Here is a 14,648-nt window from a genome sequence, read left to right as displayed (position 1 = left end):
GTTTTTTTGTATTTTTTAGTAGAGACGGGGTTTCACCGTGTTAGTCAGGATGGTCTCGATCTCCTGACCTCGTGATCCGCCCGCCTCGGCCTCCCAAAGTGCTGGGATTACAGGCTTGAGCCACCGCGCCCGGCAGGAGGACATTTTTGAACCCACTTCCCTGATTAGGAAACTGAGCCTCATAGAGTCCCACAACCAGAAAATGAGGGATTCACACTTTAGAGCCCGCTCTAAATCCCAGTTACGGACCTCCCAGACTCATGGCTGGCTTTGGGGGTGCAGCAGGCTCCCTGAGCTTAGAGGCAACAGCAGCCCTTTCTCAGAGATAAGAGGCAGGAGAGAGAGGGCAAAGTCCATTCTCAGCCCCCTCTGCAAGGCCTATCAAAATAGAAGTCCTTGCTCCCTGCATATACGGCAGGGTCTCTTCACCCAGGAGTCTTTTGGGTAGAGGAGGCTTCTGGCTAGAGGGACTTCTGTGTCTCCCACAGAATACAGCTCTCCTCCCCTTTCTGCCTGCCTCCTTGCCAACAGCCAGTGTCACCCTGATCCTTTCCAGAAAGGGAAGCTTTGGGAAGAGAGAATGTTTGTGTGTTGGGGTGGTGAGCATATCTTTTTTATCTTTTTTTTTTCTTTTGAGACGGAGTCTCGCTCTCTTGTCCAGGCTGGAGTGCAGTGGCGCGATCTCAGCTCACTACAGCCTCTGCCTCTCTGGCTAAAGCGGTTCTCCTGCCTCAGCCTCCCTAGTAGCTGAGATTACAGGCACCTACCGTCACGCCCAGCTAGTTTTTGTATTTTTAGTGGAGACGGGGTTTCACCATGTTGGCCAGGCTAGTCTCAAACTCCTGACCTCAAGTGATTTGCCTGCCTTGGCCTCCCAAAGTGTCAGTATATCAGGGGCTCAGATCCTGAGTTGGGGGCTCCTACCCCTGCTTTCGCCATGAGTCTGAAGGTAGACATAAACTGTCTCCTCGGAACTGGAAACTCCTCGAATCAACCAGAAAGGGGTGAGAAGGTCAAAGGCAGAAGGGTCCATCCCAGCGAGGTTTGCAAATGGGAGAGTTGGGACGGACTGTGGAGCTTCCTGAGGCTCCTCCAACAGGCGAAGGCAGAGCCCATTCCACATTAACAGCGGAGAAGCAAGTCCTTCTGTCAGAGGCATTCGAACCAGAGCGACTCCATCTTGAGTGAGGGCTAGGAAAATGAAGCTGGGACTTGCTGGGCTGCATTCCCAGAAAGTTAGCTATTCCGAACCTCTAGATGTTTACGGTTAATGAAACAGATTGATAACATTTACTAAACAGACCCAGACTTAGGAGTGTCTTGATATCCTGATGCCTTGAGAACAGAAGCATTCCTAATTTTGCTTTGAAGATAAGAATATTGATTCTTGCAAAATACAGTAATTAAGAAAATTAATCCTTTATCACAAACCCTTGTAGCAGAGCACATCTCTCCATAATCTTTTTTTAATCCTGTATATAAATGAGTATTGTACCTAGGGTGGACACGTTCCTCTTCTTACTTTTGGGAACTCCCTACTCTGTCAATGGAGTAGCTGTTCTTTCACCACTTTTCTCTCTTTCTCTCTTTCCTTCTTTCTCTCTCTTTCTCTCTCCTCTCTCTCTCTTTCTTTCTTTCTTGAGATGGAGTCTCACTCTGTAGCCCAGGCTGGAGTGCAGTGGCACGACCTCGGCTCTACTTCAACCTCCGCCTCCCGGGTTCAAGCAATTCTCCTACCTCAACCTCCCGAGTAGCTGAGATGACAGGTGCCCACCATCACACCTGGCTGATTTTTGGATTTTTGGTAGAGACGGGGTTTCACCAAGTTGGCCAGGCTGGTCTTGAACTCCTGACCTCAGGTGATCCGCCCGCCCCAGCCTCCCAAAGTGCTGGGATTACAGGCGTGAGCCACCACGCCTGGCCTTTACTTTCTTAATAAACTTGATTTCACTTTGCACTGTGGACTTGTTCGGAATTCTTTCTTGCACGAGATCCAGGAACCCTCTCTTGGGGTCTGGATTGGGACCCCTTTCTGGTGACACTTCCAGCACAGTGGTTTTCAACCCCAGCTGTGTGCTGGAGTCAGGAGTTTTGAAACTCCTGTTGTCTAACCCCCAGAGTTTCCGAGGTAATTGGCCTGGGGTGCAGCCGGGGCAGGGGATTCTAATGTGTTAAGTTGGGAACAGTGGCCTGCCTGAAGGCTGGAGTACCCTCAGAGGCCAAAAAGGAAGGAGGCCAAATGGGTCAGAGGGTGGCCATCTCTGTCCAGGGAACAAACACGCTGTGTTGTGGGTAGCATGAGCAGGGTCCCTAGAAAGGACTGCTTGGTGGTGAAGCAAGGATTATCCCCACCACCACCCTGAAGCCCTACCCCGACCCCAGATAAAGTACAGAATGCCCAGGGAAATTTGAATATCAGATGGACAGGTAACTTTTTAGTATAAGGATGTCCCTTCCCATCTTTGGGGGTAGACTTACATTAAACAATTACTTGTTGTTTATCTGAAATTCAAATTTAATTGTGTGTCCTGTTTTTTGATTTGCCGAATCTGGCAATCCTATCTCACCCCATCCCTGAGCTGGGAGTCAGGAGTCCCAGTTGTGGGTCCCAGCGCTCTGATTCTAACATGTTTGTGACCTTGGGCAACTCACTGCCCCTCTCTGAGTCTTGGTCACCTCACCTACTTACCATGTCCCTCCTGCCTCAGGGACAGGGCCAGCTGTTCCAAAGTGCAGTCAGAATGGATCACAAGATCCCTGGAAAGGCATCGAGTTGTCTATAAAGGAATATAGAGCCTTTCTCACTAAGAAATCAGCATTTTCCTTCTGTGGTTTGATCCCATCTGCCCATCCATCCATCCATCCACCCACCCACCCACTCAAGATTCTTTTTTTTTTTTTTTTTTGAGACGGAGTCTTGCTCTGTCACCCAGGCTGGAGTGCAGTGGCCGGATCTCAGCTCACTGCAAGCTCCGCCTCCCGGGTTTACGCCATTCTCCTGCCTCAGCCTCCCGGGTAGCTGGGACTACAGGCGCCCGCCACCTCGCCCGGCTATTTTTTTGTATTTTTTAGTAGAGACGGGGTTTCACCGTGTTAGCCGGGATCGTCTCTCGATCTCCTGACCTCGTGATCCGCCCATCTCGGCCTCCCAAAGTGCTGGGATTACAGGCTTGAGCCACCGCGCCCGGCCTCCACTCAAGATTCTTGAATGGTTTTCAAGAATCTTCTTGTCATGGGATGTTGACCTGAGACTAACGCTGAGGGTATAAATTTCTCTATCTTTCTCCTTTCTCCTTCCTTCCTTCTCCTCCCTCCTATTCTTACGCTCTCTGACATCCTCGTGCATCCAGTTGACAACTTCCCCTCCCTACCAAACAGAAAGAGTTCACTTCACATCAAGCAAGTAGCTGTGGTGGGCCTACTATGTGCCAGGCACACAGGCTACTAAGTGCTGAGGATACCATGGTGGCTCACTCCCTGCCCACATGAAGCTTCTAGTCTGAGGGTGGAGTGTGAGGGGACAAAGTTAAATAATCACTGAAGTGAAGACGGCATGGCAAACCTTGGCATGAAGGAAAAGAACAGAGCACCGAGAGAGTACAAAACAAAGAATCTGGCCTTGCTCCCTTGAGGAAATATCCTTTGAATTGGTAACTGAAGGGCAGGAAGGGGAAAGGCACTTCAGCAGATGGCGCTCACATGCAAAGGAGACCTTTGAGGAAGGGTAAGAAGGCTGGCATCAGGTGGGAGTATGGGGGTGGGGCAGAGAGTGGCAGGAGACGGGGTGGACATGTTGGCAGGGCTGGCCGTGCTGGGTGGTGGAGATCATGCAAAGAATTAGAGTCTTGGCCAGGTGCTGTGGCTTTCATCTGTAATCCCAGCACTTTGGGAGGCCGAGGTGGGAGGATCGTGAGGTCAGGAGATCGAGACAATCCTGGCCAACATGGTGAAACCCCGTCTCTACCAAAAATACAAAAACTAGCCAGGCGTGGTGGCACATGCCTGTAGTCCCAGCTACTCGGGAAGCTGAGGCAAGAGAATCGCTTGAACCTGGGAGGCGGGGGTTGCAGTGAGCCAAGATCATGCCATTGTACTCCAGCCTGAGTAACAAAGTGAGACTCCATCTCAAAAAAAAAAAGAGTCTTTAGCCCATCCCAGGACCCAGCAATCCTACTCCTAGGCTTCTTCCTGTTTCAGTTTCCTATTGCCATTATAACAAATTGCTGCAAACTTGGTGGCTTAAAACAAATCTACTATCCTATGGTTTCAAAGGTCAGAAGTCAGAAACTGGGTGTCACTGGGCTGTCATCATGGTAGCAGCAGGGTTGCTCCTTCTGGAGGCTGTAGGGGGAGGACCCATTGCCTTGCCTCCGCCAGCTCCCTGAGGCTGCTGCCTCTGCTCCCTGGCTTATCCTCAAAGCCAGCAATGGCCGGCTGGGTCTTTCTCACGCTGCCATCTCTCTGGTCCTCTCACTCTGCTGCGCTCTTCCACTTATAGGGATCCTGTGATTACATGGGGCCCATCCAGATAATCCAGGATAATATCATCATCTCCAGGTCAGCCTATTAGCAGCTTTAATTCCATCTGCAACCTTAATTTTCCTATGCCAGACAGGCGTGGCAGCTCACGCCTTCAATCTGGGCACTTTGGGAGACTGAGGCAGGCAGATTACCAGAGGTCAGCAGTTTGAGACCAGCCTGGGCAACATGGTAAAACCCTTTCTCTGCTAAAAATACTAAAATTAGCCAGGCGTGGTGGTGGGCGCCTGTAATCCCAGCTACTTGGGAGGCTGAGTCAGGGAGAATCACTTGAACCTGGAAGGTGGAGGTTGCAGTGAGCCGAGGTTGTGCCACGGCACTCCAGCCTGGGAAACAGAGCGAGACTCCATCTCAAAAACAAAAACAACAAAACAAACAAACACCCCCAAAATTAGCCGGGTGTAGTGGCATGCACCTTTTATCCCAGCTACTTGGGAGGCTGAGGAATGAGAATTTCTTGAAGCCGGGAGACAGAAGTTGCAGTGAGCTGAGATTGTACCACTGCACTCCAGCCTGGGCGATAGAGTGGGACTCTGTCTAAAAAATTAATTAATTAATTAATTAAAATTCCCTATGTCATGTAACCTAACACATTCATAGCTTTTGGCAATTAAGACACAGACATCTTTGGGGAACCATTATTCTGCCTACCACGCTAACGCAAGAGAAATAAGTATAATATCTACCAAAAGACTTGTATAAGAATGCCCATAGCAGGCTGTCTTAGTCTGTTCCTGCTGCTATAACTAAATACCTTAGACCGGGTAATTCACAAGTAACAGAAATTTATTTTTCATGGTGCTGGAGCCTGGGAAGTTCAAGATCAAGAAGCTGGCAGGACTGGTGTCTGGGGAAGGCTAGCTTGCTGTTTTCAAGATGGTGTCTCTTGTGTCCTCACATGGCAGAAGGGACAGAAGTTCCCTTGTACCCTTTCATAAAGGTACTAATGCCACCTGCCCTCATAGCCCAATTACCTCCCAAGGGCCTCATCTCTTAATACCATCACTTTGGGGGTTAAGTTCCAATGTATAAACTTTGGAGGGACACGTACATTCAAACCATAGCAAAGCTTTATTCATAAGAACCCCAAACTGGAAAAAGCTCCAAAATCCACCAACAGCAGAATAGATTATCAAATCATGGTATATTCATCTCATGAAATATTACACAGCAATAAAAAAGAATGTACTACTGATACACACAATAACATGGATGAACCTCACAGACATAATGTTGAGCTATAGAAGCTAGACACTAAAGACTGCATACTAGATGATGCCATTTATAGGAAGTTCAGGAACAGCAAAGCCAATCCATAGCACAGAAATCCAAATAGTGGTTACTACTTGGGAGTGGAAATTGACTCTGAAGGGCACAAAGGACTGGAAATGATCTGCATCTTCATCTGGGTGTGGTCACAGGTATGTACATTTATGGGTTTGTCATGCTGCATGCTTTACCGTCTGTGAGTTATAATTAAGAAAAATTGAAGTCTATATTTCTTTTTTTAGTTGATACGGGCTTTCACCATGTTGGCCAGGATGGTCTCGATCTCCTGACATCGTGATCTGCCCGCCTCGGCCTCCCAAAGTGCTGGGATTACAGGTGTGAGTCATTGCGCCCAGTTGAAGTCTGTATTTCAAAAACAATGGGAGATCACAACAGGGTTTCAAGCAGTGACATGGCATAATCTGGTGTTCACTTCTAAAAGGTCATTCTATCTGTTGAGAGCAGCTGCTGCTGTCCTGAAGACAAAGGTGCCTGGGCTTAGGAGGTACTGAGGGAAATGGACAGAAGTTGGTGGTTTCAAATATATTTCGGAGGAAGAATCAATAGCACGTGATCTAGGAGATACAGTAGTTGAATAGATGGATGGACGGGTTGAGAGGTGGATGGATGGATGGATGGATGGATGGATAGATGGATGGATAAATGGATGGATGGATGGATGGATAGGTGAGTGGATGGATGGATAGGCGAGTGGATGGATGGATAGGCGAATGGATGGATGGATGGATGGATGGATGGATGGATGAGTGGATGGATGGAAAGGCGGATGGATGGATGGATGGATGGATGGATGGATGGATGGATGGATGAATGAGTGGATGGGTAGGTGCATGGGTGAATGAACAGACTGGGTGGATGAATAGGTGGGTGGATGGTTGGGTGGGCAGATGGGTGGGGGGGTGTGCAGGTGTGTAGATGGGTACATGGGTGAAAAGGTAGGGGGGAGAATGAGTGTGTGGGTGAATGGGTGGATGGAACACCTTCAAGAGGACAGACTCTCTCCTCTGGTTGTTGGTGCCCAGAAAGCGCAGATGAATCACACTAGTCAGTAAATACCCCAGTTTTCCCTTGAGACATCTGTGTTTACTCTCCCATAGCTCCCCAGTGCCCCAAGGAGAAAAACTATTTGCTACAATACCCATTAGCGAGCAGACACAAACAGGCTGGTTTAATGAGGTGCAAGGATCTCCCAATCCTCTGGGCATTTCAGGGGAAGTACTGGTGAAACCCAAGCTAATGGGGATTAGGCAGAGGTGAAAAAACTCTTGGAACTTCCTCTAGGAAGCCATCAGTCCTTGTTCTCCTCCCTCTTGTCATGACCACCAGACTGTCACCACTGTCACCACCTCCAGCACCTGCTCCGTCACCACCCCCATTACAACCACCGCCACACGGATTTTTGAGACTCTGACTGCAAATTGTGTTTACCAGGTAAAAGCTAGGGGCTTGTAGGCACCTCTCTGGCAAGAGAGAACAACTCATCTCCTGGTGGTGGGTAACATTTTAACCCCTGGGCTACCAGCAAAGCCATGTGGTCCAGCTCCCACTTCCAGCCTGTTTGGTCCTGTGACCCATCCACCTCATAGCAGGAGGGACAAGGAAGGCAGGGAGAGAAAAGTTCTGGCAGTGCAGGGAGAGTTGCTGTTTTCAGAAGCAAGAAGGTCTGAAATCCTGCCAGGAGAAGCCCTGGTAATCCAGAGCTGGCTCCAGGTGTCCCGAGGTGCATTTCACGTGGACTTCCTAGACCTTGCAACTGGCTAATTTCTCCCTCTGTGGGAGTCTGCAGCCCAGCCTCCAGAGCTTTTCTCTGGCCTCCCCAGACAGGCTGAGTGTGTGCTATTTGGGTAAACAACATTCCCCATGGTTGTCAGAGGCAGACTTATTTACCTGGTAGCAGCAGTTCCTTCCTACCCACCCCGTCAGATGCATTAGGACTCAGGGTGGGAACCAGCACCCATCACATTCAAGGGTGGAAGACCCAGCAGTGGAGGGGTGGGCAACAGACCTCACACAAACTAGGGGGGTCCAGGGCTGTGTATTGCAAAGTCACATTCACTGTTTAACTCGGAGGTCTCTCAGGACTTTCTACATCTGGGAATAAGCTAGGCTAAAGCTATCGTGCCCCAGAGCTGTGGTTTCATCCAGTTATCCTATACCCTGCATCCAAGCTAAAATATAGTCACTGTATCTTCCTCGGCCACGAGCAGATACTTTATACTTTAAAACCCTGCATGCTTTGAATTCCCCTGACTCCTTAGCCAAGGTGTCATATTGGCTCCCCCTATCTCAGGCAGTGAGGAAAGTGGTCACTCAATCCCTGCCTCCACAGGGCAATCCATTCAGGGGGTGGCGCCCAGCTCAGGAATTCCGCAGTTGTCTTTCTGCAGGCAGCTCTACCCTACTGCAGTTACTGACCAAGCCATCCCATCCTGCAGCTGCTGGGAGCTGAGTCGGGGCAGGATACAGCTGTGCCAGCTGTCGGAGATAGATTACACTATGAAGCTCGGCCGTGACTCACATTCCAGCACAGGGGAAATGCGCAAAAGTTATATGCTGTCTTTGGGGTGCTAAAAATCATCCTGGTTTTGTCTTGCAAGATGTTCAGCTTGTGGAGCATGGGGCAGATGGAGGACCCTTCCATCTAGGTCCTCCATGGGGAGGAGGCAGGGGACAGATCTGTCTCCAGCCAACTGCCTGTCACACAACCGCCACAGCTCCTAATAACAACACTCAGCATTTAATCAGCCCCTTTGTGGATGCAGACGCTGTCACACTCATTAATTAGTTAATCTGCACAGCCCCCTGGGAGGAAGAGTCATGTTATTATCCCCACTGGGACTCAGAGGGAAACTGAGGCCAGAGGGGGAACTTGGCACAGAGTGGAGGGAGCACAGCCTGACAGCTGGACTGGGACCAGTCTATGACTTGTCTGTTCTGGTGCCCTCGCTCTTGTCCTCCTCCCCAGCTCCTGTCTGCTCACAGTGCTGGTGACTATCTCCAAAGACACCTGGCCAAATGCTGTCAGAACTGAGCCTGAAGGAACTGGGCCTGAAGGTGCTCAGAGAGAAGGCCAGGCACAACTTTGGCGTGGAGAGGATGCAGCTCCGGTAGCTGGACCAGGTCAGGCTTGTGGGGAGTGTGTGCTCTGGAACAGCCACCCTTTCTGATGTTTCTTCCAAAGTGTCTTGGAACTAGAAATAGAAGTGATGAGGGTGCCTCTTATCCTCATCAAATTGCCTGTTTCCTGTGCAGGCAACTCTGGGTTTTGATTGTGTGTCTGGTGGTTTTAGAATGGAAGGGAGGAACAAATCCATCAGAAGGCACCATTGTGGTTCCGCTGGAAACTGGGACTGGCCATTAGGGGATCTTCCACACACACACACCCACACACACTCACAACATGGGTAGAACCCATGCCCCTGTGAAGGACCTCCTACATCATTGTGCCCAGTGGTCAATGTCGCTGGAAGCCTGCTGAGATGCCTTATGGCCACAGCTCAGCCCTCAAGAAGAAGACTTAGGTCAGTCTGTCAGGCAAAGAATCCTGAATGAATAAGATGCAGGCAGGAGACCTGCAGAACACAGAAACAAGGCGTTAGAGGAATTCGCAAGTACCTTCTAAGAGTTTGTGACCAACTGCAAAAAAAAAAAAAAAAAAAAAAAAAAAGACTGCTGTCTCTCCCTGTCTTTCCTTGCTTGTTACTAGAGTTGTTGAAGATTAAATAATTAACCACTCCCCGCTTTAAGAAAATACGAATCACAATTTGAAAATGTTTTTCTTATCTTTCCTTTTCCTTTCACCTAACATGTATGAATGTATGTATGTATGTATGTATGTATGTATGTATGTATGTATTTTTTTGAGAGGGAGTCTTGCTCTGTCTCTGGAATGTAGTGGCGTGATCTCAGCTCACTGCAACCTCCGCCTCCCGAGTTCAAGCAATTCTCCTGCCTCAGCCTCCCGAATAGCTGGGATTACAGGTGCCCATCACCATGCCCAGTGGATTTTTGTATTTTTAGTAGAGACGGGGTTTCACCATGTTGGTGAGGCTGGTCTTGAACTCCGCCCGCCTCAGCCTCTCAAAGTGCTGGGATTACAGGTGTGAGCCACCGCGCCCGGTCACCTGACATTTATAATAGTGGTGTTTCTCAGCCTTTCATGTGCATTCAAATCACCTGGGAATCTTGTTGCCAAGCTGAGATTCTTGGGCCTGAGATTATGCATTCCCATCAAGCTTCTGGGTGGTGCCAATGGCTCACTCTGAGTAGCAAGAGTTCAAAGCATTTGGTGATGGTAAAAGTTACCCTTTAATTCAGTTAAATGACCAGATGGGACCAATCACCTTGAAGATCTTGAAATAATAGTAACCTCATGATATCAAGTGTGAAGGTAACTGTTGGAACTTGTCTGGTGAGGACAAGTTTAGAGGAATGGGAAGAAAGGCTGGTGTGTGTGGGGACACGTGTGTGCACATGGACACATGTGAGTTTGTGTACGTGGGGCAGCTAAGGGGTGGATTGTAGTAGACAGTTTTTGTTTTGTTTTGTTTTTTTTTTTTAGATGGAGTCTTGCTCGCTTGCCCAGGCTAGAGTGCAATGGCCTGATCTTGGCTCATTGCAACCTCTGCCTCCCAGGTTCAAGTGATTCTTCCACCTCAGCCTCCCGAGTAGCTGGGATTACAGGCACCCGCCATCATGCCCAGGCTAATTTTTCTACTTTGGTAGAGATGGGTTTCACCACGTTGGCCAGACTGGTCTCGAACTCCTGACCTCAGGTGATCCGTCTGCCTCTGCCTCCCAAAGTGCTGGGATTACAGGCATGAGCCACCGTCCCTGGCTGACAGTCTTTGAACTGGCTGTTCAGGTCATGATTCTCCTCCTCTGAGAGTGTCTCTCAACAGGGAAAAGTGGACTGACATGTTTGTATCACAAAGCACTTTCTGCCCTGGCCATAGCTGATTGACCGTGGCCTGATCTGGACTAATAAGATTCTTTTTTTTCTGGGAATCTGGAACTTTGTACCAAGAGACATCCAGTCTGGCAGTTTTGATTCTGATTAATGGCAATGATCTAGAAAGAATATCCCTAAACTGATACTGCTACAGTGGGCCCTTAAATCCTCTCCTGATCTCTGCCCTTCCTGAGCCTTGAGGAATTCAACTCCTCCTTGAATCCCCTGAGGTGCCCCACTGGGTATATATGTGCCCACTCTTCATTTTCCTTGTTACCAACGTTGAGTTTGCTTTCTAAATAATCACAGGTAACACAGAACTCCTTCCAGAAGTGGCTCCATCTGCTTCAATAGAAGGCAGTCCTGGACTCACAGTCTCATTTCCAACCCAAATGTCCACGTAATTTTCAGACCGAGACTTCTGCTCAACCCGGGCACCCCACTACCCACACCTCCTTGTTCACCTATGGCTCCCACTTGTACTGAACTGCGGGATCACTGTGATTTTGGGGATGGCAACAGGGCCTAGGAAACATTTAGAGGCACTTCTCTTGCCTGAAAGAAACATGTTCTTCCCCTCTTTGTCTCTGATGAATCTTTACTGGATCTTTGGGACCCAGCTGAGTCATCCCGACCTGCAGACTGGACTCCCACCCCCAGGCTTAAATTCCTTTCCAAGGGCTCTGTCTGTCCTCTCTGCTTAGCTCCTATGTTAAAACCCCCTCCATCGGCGTCTCCTCCCCAGCAGAATGAGCTCCTTGAAGTCAGGGCCCGACTTCTGCTCCTCTCTGTCCTCCACGCCCCCAGCTCAGTACAGCGCTCCCAGAGAGGTGTAAGCGACTTACGGTGAATAAATGGGCGTGAAGGGGAACAGGAGGGGCGGTTTTCTTCATTTACCAGAAATTCAAAATTGACCAAGCAAGCCCCTTTGGAGGCCCGGCACGAGGCTGGGCACTGGGAACGCGGGTGGGGGGTGGGAGGTGGAGGGTGGTAGGGAGGAGGGGGTACCCAGACACAAAAGACGTGCTCCAACTTCTCAAGCAGAGTTCAGTCACCCCGAGGAGGTGGGACCCGTCTCTCTCCTCCCCACACATGAACCAGCTCTCCAGTGATCATACTTGCTTTTTTCCCTCTCCCACGCTAAAACTGGTCACGAGGGGCCTAAAGGAGGGGCAGGCACCCAGGCGGTTCCCTTCCCCCGACGCAGCGCGGCCAGTCCAGCCCCTCCCGGCCGCCCACGGGGCCCCCGCCTTGGCCTGAGCCGGGCGCCCACCGCCCCCACGCGCAGGGCAGGCGCCCGCGGAGGCTCGGCTCGCTCGGGCCTCGACGCCTCTCCCCTCCCTGGCGCCAGGGGGCGCTGCCGCCCCACGACCGTCGCCATGGTCACCGCTGGCGGCGGAGAGGGGTTTACGTAAAGGACGCAGCGTCCCCCGGGGGGCGGAGGCGGACTTCGCGCCGGCGCCGGCGCCCTGCGGAAGCGGCGTTAGTGAATCGGGGCCTTGGGGAGCCCAGGATGGAGGTGGCGGTCGCGGCGGCGGGCCGAGCCCTGCGGCGGGCGGGAGGTAAGGGGGGCCTCCCGCGCGGCGGGCCGGTCCCGGGCGCGGGCGCGGTGCGAGCGGCGCGGCGGGCTGGGCAGTGTCCAGGGCGCGCGGTGGCTGGCCCGACGGGTCGGCGGGCGGAGTTGCAGCTGCCACGCGCGCCCGTGGCAGGTGTGAGGTCTGTGGAGCCCCTGGCACCGGCGTGGGGATGGTGACACGCGTGGCACGGGCGTGGGCAACGTGGGTCCGGCACAGACAGCGTGGTTTTCCTGGCACGGATCTCAGAAGACTCGCCTCCACCTTGGTGCGGTGGTGGCCTCCCAGGTGTGAGGTGGTGCAGCTGTCGGCACAGGTAGGTGATGGGCACGGCCCTCGGACTGGTTCTGGGGTAGGTGGCCAGCTCGTGCCGGCATGGTGGTGCCGCTGGCATGGGTGTGAGGAAGTGCTGCCGTTGCTTGGGTGTTGGGATGGTTCTGGCCTTGGGCTTGACATGGTCTGGGGTGATAGCACTGGGGGCTTGAAGAATTGGTGTCCTCAGCATGGCTAGAGTTCCTGGCGTGACTGTGAGAAAGGGCCTTGGCACGGTGTGGTGCAGGGGGCTACCTGGCACTGCCGTGGGGGGAGGCCGTGGCCCTCCCATCCTGATGAATGGGAAGGGTAAATGCCCATCCTTCCCCACGGGCGATGAAGGGGACACTGCCTCTGTCATGGGGGTCCAGTTTTAATGCCTGTTGGGTACACTGGACTGAGGAGGGCAGAAGTCTGGGAGAAGATTAGTGTCCTTTATAATGGGCATAAACAGGAGATGCCAGGAGAAGCTTCTACCACAAGGGCCCTGATAGTAACCCAGACAGAGACCTTCCAGGCACTACCGTTGTCCTGGGCTCGCTATTCATCTAGCTTTGGGGACGAAGGGAGGGGTGGATGATTTTCAGTGGTGATCACTGTCCCAGAATATGTCCTGAGAAACAAGCAGGTAGCCCGGGTTAGCGGGTCAGGGAGTGGTACAACGCACCATCTATCTGTGGTCACCGGGCACTGCCTTCTCCTTGGGTTGATGGGTTCACTCTAGGGTATCTGGAAGTTGACTCTCTTCTTTGATGCTTGGGAGCCTTTGGGTCCAGAGGATTGGATCGATTGGGGGATGCTTGAAAGATGATTCTGCAGCCACTGGGAATCTGCTGGGGCCACTGGGACTCCCACCCCCAGGCTTAAATTCCTTTCCAAGGGCTCTGTCCTCTCTGCTTGGCTCCTATGTTAAACCCCCTTCCATCTGCGCTGAGATTGTGTCTGCTCTCACCAGTCCTTTGGGAAGCTTTGGGTGAAGGTCTCACTCAGCATCACCTAGTGCCTTACTTTTCAGAGAAGCAATTTCCAGCTCCCCCTAGAGAAGTCTTTTTTTTTTTTTGAGACGGAGTCTCGCTCTGTCGCCCAGGCTGGAGTGCAGTGGCCGGATCTCAGCTCACTGCAAGCTCCGCCTCCCGGGTTCATGCCATTCTCCTGCCTCAGCCTCCCGAGTAGCTGGGACAACAGGCGCCCGCCACCGCGCCTGTCTAGTTTTTTTTTTTGTATTTTTTAGTAGAGACGGGGTTTCACCGTGTTCGCCAGGATGGTCTCGATCTCCTGACCTCGTGATCCGCCCGTCTCGGCCTCCCAAAGTGCTGGGATTACAGGCTTGAGCCACCGCGCCCAGCGAGAAGTCTTATAGTGTAGGGGAAATCTTCAGTTCTTCATGGATCTCTTGGGGGAGTGGGATCAGTGGTAGAAGAATAACAGGATTGAGCTTGTGCTGGAGAAGGCACTTACGCATCCAAAAAGATGATGTTGAGGATATTGGAGACTAGGGTGGCAGGTGGTCGCCAAATTGCCAAGGTGGGTGCTTGGAGATGCTGATGAGTTCCCTATAACTAGAGCACTGTCCAATGCCTTTGGGGGCAGATCACTTTAATTCCAGTGTTGACTGTGTGAACTTCAGCAGGTGACTTCACCAATCAAGGCATGTCACATGGTGGTCTGGTAGTAAAGAATGAAAGGAAATGGTGCACGTGGAAACCCTTTGCAAACAGCGAAAGACTGTACAAAGGTCAGAGAGTCTCATCAAGTAAAGAGACCAGGGCTGGAGGCAGGAGCTATAGGAAATGGTGGCGCGGGATGTGATTGGGAGGAAGGGAGCCGGAAGGTCGAGGGCCTGTCATAGGGAATTAGAGGCCCTGAGCGCACATGCTCCTGGTGGGGGCCAGTGGGATCTGTTGACACTATGAGTCAGCTGCTGAGCTGGAACCAGGCCCCCGGTCTCCCGAGGACGGTCCTGAGCATGGCCCCGGCAGCTG

At 51.6% G+C, this 14,648-nt stretch overlaps 1 protein-coding gene across 6 annotated transcripts in view; it reads left to right on the top strand.

Moving 5' to 3' along the window:
• The first annotated feature begins 12,246 nt into the window (after positions 1-12,246).
• The window catches only part of DAGLA (diacylglycerol lipase alpha), a 68,188-nt gene continuing 65,786 nt past the window's right edge, over positions 12,247-14,648 (top strand). For 5 of the 6 annotated variants that reach the window (XR_013403708.1, XR_013403705.1, XM_077962631.1 and 2 more), the window contains exon 1: positions 12,247-12,342. The gene's annotated coding sequence lies outside the window, so the exon portion shown is untranslated. Of the gene's footprint in view, positions 12,343-12,489; positions 12,671-14,648 lie in introns of all 6 variants that reach the window. The other variant, XM_077962624.1, reaches the window with a different exon arrangement.

The sequence above is a fragment of the Macaca mulatta genome, chromosome 14 (genome assembly GCF_049350105.2).
Source record: "Macaca mulatta isolate MMU2019108-1 chromosome 14, T2T-MMU8v2.0, whole genome shotgun sequence".
Taxonomy (NCBI): domain Eukaryota; kingdom Metazoa; phylum Chordata; class Mammalia; order Primates; family Cercopithecidae; genus Macaca; species Macaca mulatta.
This window is presented reverse-complemented; position numbering and strand designations above follow the sequence as displayed.